Below are 6000 nucleotides of genomic sequence, written 5' to 3' on the forward strand. Positions count from 1 at the left end.
CTCACTGGTCCAACAGAGCAAAGAGCGCAAGCGCTTGCGACTCAACGAAGGGGCACGGTTTCTTGCTCTCAGAGCTTTCTTCTGTTTCCATTTTATCGGTTGATGTGCTTGCTCTTTCTGATGTATCCATTGGCTCGGTTTTATCTGTCCAAATATAAAATGACTTACAGACTGTCCAATGCTACTACGGCACTGCTGCGACATAATAACGTTGCGGCGCCGCACCGCTCCTGTGCCCGCTGACACGGTGAATTCTTTGCGATGCGGCGCCGCAACGCATCGTGTGCCCCCGCTCTAACACTGCATTTTTTTCACTTCACTTAATGTCATTGCACTTATGTCTGAAGTAAACGTGATATTGTCAGGCAAACCTTTGAACTTATATTATATTTCACATTCAAAGCACCTAACACGGTCGCTTGAAAGCGCTCTTACTCCCAATCTTTTCAGGTACTTGACCTTTTACCATTTTTTCGTCACACAAAAAAATATTTTTTCCTAAAGAATATTTTGTAAGTTTGACTATAAGTTTATTCTTATCTTAGTGATTTAGTCAATTTCAGCAGACCGGATTTTATTATGTGATATCATGGGCTTTATTCCTGTACATTGCCTTAGATTACCCATTGCATTGCATTTCGAGCCTCAATAGCTCAAGGGTAAGAGCGATCGGATACATCACCGAGGTGGTGATTCGATCCCCGCACAGTTGGTCTATTTTTGTACCCACTCTTAATAAAGTCTTTCCCGACTAGTTGGATCATGCTATCTTCGTTTTTTGTCGTAATAATTAATTTTGACATAAAGGTTGTAGCTCATTAGAGTCACCCGAGACCCGACCCGCACCACCTCGCCACGAGTGGTTAGTATTTTTCATATAGATTTGTATGGGCTTGCGCTCAATACATCAACTCCGTACCATCACCGGATCGCCTCGATCGCGAGGTGTTCACGCGCGGACTGCGAGTGGACCATTCGATGATAGCTCGCTGTTGACATGCTCGCTTCGCTTGTTTCTTCTTTAATTTTCGTCATTATCAAGACTGACAGCTATGAAGGTCAAATCACGGATTGTAAAATTTGATACACACACTTGACTTACGTGCACAGAGTACACCTAGGGCCAAACGCTGGTAGACTACTCGGAAATTCGTTGACCACGTGAGATTTTACTGGTGACAATGTGGCGTCCACCCGTGGTCCACTTTTCGACGACAAGAAGACGCCTAGCGACGAGGCGGTGCGAGTCGGGTCCCGGGTAGCTCTAATGAGCTATGATCTTAATATTAACGTCAGCAAGGTTATATTATGCATCACCCTAAGTTTATTATTCTGCATTGGAGCTGTCTTCTAAATACCTCAATCTTATAGGCGGGAGAAGATATATAACTGGCTGATGGGCATTAAAACGGGGTTGATAAAAATTAAAAATAACGGTAAGAGCGGTCGGATTCATCACCGAGGGGTGTTGGTTCGATCCCCGCCCCGTTGGACTATTGTCGTACCCATTTCTAATACAGTCTTTCCCGACTAGTTGGAGGGGAATGGGAATATTGGTCATATTTAAAAAGATATAGCAAATATTATTATTAAAAAAAAAACTAGATATCGTGAATTATTTCAACAGTGTAACCACAGTTAGCAATTGAGTATTTAGCCAATGTACTTGTATATTTAGCTAGATTTCAAGTTTTGCGTGCATGCAAATGTAGCGACATTTATCACGTCCGTCCAGCCGTCAGTGGCACAGAATGTTCCCTATTTACGCTGTGTCGTGGTAAGATTGCAATGTAAATGTACACAAACAATTTGGAGACAGTGTTCCCGGCATACGTTAACGATAAACAACGGAGTGCCATTGTTTAAACAAGAAACAAGGAATAAACATTGTTCTTGTTATGATAAATAACACATTTGCTCGTAAAGTATTGCTTATTTCACCAATTTAAATATCGTAATGTATCTCATTACGCACATGTGCCGTGATGTAAAGTAAAATGCGCATGTGCCGTAATGTAAATAAAAATATAAAACCTTTATCATCCGTCTAAAAACGAACGGTACTTTTTTAAATCTTGTCAAAGAGTTTTTATGTCAGAAAAGTGCTCAACATTTGATGAACAAAATTAACTTTATATAATATATAAAAAAAACATTTAATTCTTTCATTTTAATAATTTTGACAATAAATGTCTTCCATTTTTTATCTTTATCAGATTTATCTGTATCAAAAACACAAAAACATTAATTTACTTTATTAGTAATACTGGCTGTTTTTGGTGCATGTGCCAAAAAACGCACGCACTTCGCTATCTGTGTAAAAATGAGAAGCATATCAAAATGTCATCATATGGATGGCAAAGATCATTCAGTTTCAGAAAGTGTGTTTCCTCGCAAATGTGTTATAAAACGTCGTATGGCATACGTGCGCTTTGATAATTACAGTCTCTGCTTCCTTACTCTAGCTCTCGCTTTCGGCTCGAGCTACAATATAGCCTCGGCTGTAATTTTCAACTTACCGCACTTATAACATAATGTACTATTATTGTTACTAGATGCTGCATGTCAACCGCTGTGGGAAGAATTCGATCGTCATTCATCAAATTCTCAAGATTAGTATCTCCTGAACTTAGAGACTGCGATGGACTGCCTTCATCAAAGGACATCAATAAAGAATCTCGTTCTTATAATAAATATCAGAAATATTTCTTACAATTTATATGATATGTTTGAACATCTATATATATAAAAATGAATTGCTGTTCGTTAGTCTCGCTAAAACTTGAGAACGGCTGAACGGATTTATCGTATCTTGGCCTTCAAATGTTCGTGGAGGTATAGGGAAGGTTTAAAAGGTGAGAAAAATTAGAATAATTGCCGGGAAAACCATAAAAATAACCCTTTTCCATTTCCCATACAAACGTTTAAGAGTCAAGGGGTAGGGTATGGTAGGGGTAGAGTAGTGTAGAGTAGGGATAGGGAAGAAGTGCACATAAGTCAAAGCGAAGCTTGACCGGGTCCACTAGTAAGAAATAAAATGTTTATATGCCTAGTCTAGGCCTTAAAAATATTTTTTTAACGAAAAATTTCAACTGACTCAAATTCAAATGTACATAAGTATTATTTACATTAATAAGCAAAAATACTATCTTACATACATCCCATATAATGTTATTTTGAAGGCGGTGCCAAGCCAAATAGACCCTTTAGATTTTATTTTGTTTTCAACAATGACTTGTAGGTTTTCGAATTGAATACTAAGAGTTCAGTTTACTGCACTAATGACAATAATTAAGTATTAAAACAACACTAGTTAATAAGTATTTAAACGAACTATGGCTGCAATTTTTTGAACAAATTCTTGTGTAAATGCAGCAATATTATAGAACAAACCAGTGGTATGTTTTCATAGTAGGTACATATGTAATTCAAAATATATTTTTTGTTTGCAACTCTCGAGTTTAGTTTCTCTCGACGGACAAAATGTCAAACAATACCGACAAGGGTTGTTCGAAAACTCTTCACAGCAACTTTTTACTTAAAAGCTATGAGTCCTCTATTTATTAACCCCCGACGCAAAAAGAGGGGTGTTATAAGTTTGACGTGTCTGTCTGTGGCATCATAGCTCCTGAATGGATGAAGCGATTTAAATTTAGATTGTTTTGTATGAAAGTCGACTTATGTTCGAGTGATCTTAAACATGTGTAATGTGTGATGAGCTGAGTGAGTCAGTTCAGCCGTTTAAAAGTTCTGGGGGATGAAAGTGGGGCAGAATAACCGAATCTCTGCAATAAAATAATCTAAATAGTCTGCAAATATACTCAAGTGGGTCTCAAATGAAAGCGCACTGAAAGATAATATTGATGACTTGATCGAAAGTGTAATTAATAATTTTATGACATTCGGGGGTTTTTTTCAATTTTATGGTATTTTTAAATCAAACCAGCGTAGTCTTCTGTTGACATTAGGGTTGGGTTGTTCCATAGTTTTTAAAAGTAATTTAAATAAAAGATCGGTAAAATTAATTTAGTATGTTAGAATTATTATATTAATTTTTGACGGCCTCCGCGGCGCGGCGCAGTGGTATGCGCGGTAGGTTTACAAGACAAAGGTCTTGGGTTCGATCCTCGGCTTAATTTCTTAATTAGTCCAGGTCACTACCCTAACAGCTAAGAAGTACCGCCAAGCGATTAAGCGTTCCGGTACGATGCCGTGTAGAATCCGAAAGGAGTATGGATTTTCATCCAATTCCTAACATACTAGCCTACTTTCATCTTATATTGCACCATCACTTACCATTACGTTAGATTATAGTCAAGGGCTAACTTGTAGAGAATAAATAAAATAAAAAAAATACTAGATAACTTGGAGTGTGCGAAAGAGGACATCTGTGTAAAGGGAGACGATAATGGTCTAAAATCCCGTATAATACGAGCATTATTTTCTCATTATTCTATATAAGTTAGCCCTTAGCCACAATCTCACCTGATGGTAAGTGATAATGCAAACTAAGATGGAAGCGGGATCACTTGTTAGGAGTAGGATGAAAATCCACCCCATTTTTGAATACTACACGACGCTAAATCGCATTACAAACGGGTATACGAGTATTACCTACCTATAACTTGGTAATATTTAAATATTTCTCAATATACTGACAAAAGCTTCTATAGACATATCAAGGGTAACTATGGGGCTATATTATACTTTGATTCGGGGTTCACGCCACGTATGTTTGATTTGTCGAAACACAATCACAACTATCGTATTGTTAAGGAAATTAATTAATAGCTATGTAGTTAAACCACCACGTTTAAGTTTCAAAGCATTATTTATTAATATGCCATTGATAGTGATGTGGTTTAATGTCAGAAATTAAAATTTTAATTAGCGTATCGTACTTCGCATATCTTTACACTAATTGCTATCTATACTAATATTATAAAGCTGATGAGTTTGTTTGTTTATTTGTTTGATTGAACGCGCTAATCTCAGAAACTACTGGTCCGATTTGAGAAATTATTTCAGTGTTAGATAGCCCATTTATCAAGGAAGGCTTTATTATGTTATCCCCATATTCTTACGGAAACGGAAACCACGCGGCGTCAGCTAGTAATATAATAAAGTACATTATTAGGAACGCAGTTAGGACACAATAATTTTATAATATCTAATGTTGCCAACTAAGCGCATCCCCGAGCCTTGCTCAGTTCATTATTCATTCATTCATTCATTCATTCATTATTTTTGGTTATATTAATATTGAATAATTTGCCAGTATTCAACCCTGGAAAATCGTTCAAAAATGATGAAAAAACTGTAATGAAGTGTTTGACAGAATATAATTTATAATAAAATCCATTCAAAGTTGGTAATTAGACTATAGCCATTAAGCAACAAATCATTACAAACGTAGCAATTACCCTTGCTGACCCAGATAAGCCGTGATCAAATTAACCAAATACGAGTAAACAAAACGGGTCGAAACATCTGTCAATTAAAGCAAACTCAAATATTCAGAGGGCGACGTAGTCGTGCCAATTATAATAGAACGACATTCTGTCAAAGTCAGATCTACCTCATTTTATAGAAGCTAAAATTTTTGTCAGTCCATGCACCAGTAAGTACAGTGTAAAGTTTGGACTATGGTAGCTTTTTTTTTCACACGTTAGCCCTTGACTACAATATCACCTGATGGAAAGTGATGATGCAATCTAAGATTGAAAGCAGGAGGACGATAAAAATCCACACACTTTTCGGTTTCCACACGACATCGTACCGGAACGCTATCGCTCGGCTGTACGTCTTTGTCGGTAGGGTGGTAACTAGCCACGGCCGTAGCCTCAATAGGTAGGATAATAGGAAGTCTCAAGCTTTGAGTGGTAGCAGATTTCAATATCCTTAAACGTCCGAGTTAATATAAGGAATAAAGGATTAATATAAGGAATCATGTCCCTAGTAGCAGGTCACTTAGCTTTAATGATTTTTCATGATATCTCG

Source organism: Bicyclus anynana, chromosome 17, assembly GCF_947172395.1.
Source record: "Bicyclus anynana chromosome 17, ilBicAnyn1.1, whole genome shotgun sequence".
NCBI lineage: Eukaryota > Metazoa > Arthropoda > Insecta > Lepidoptera > Nymphalidae > Bicyclus > Bicyclus anynana.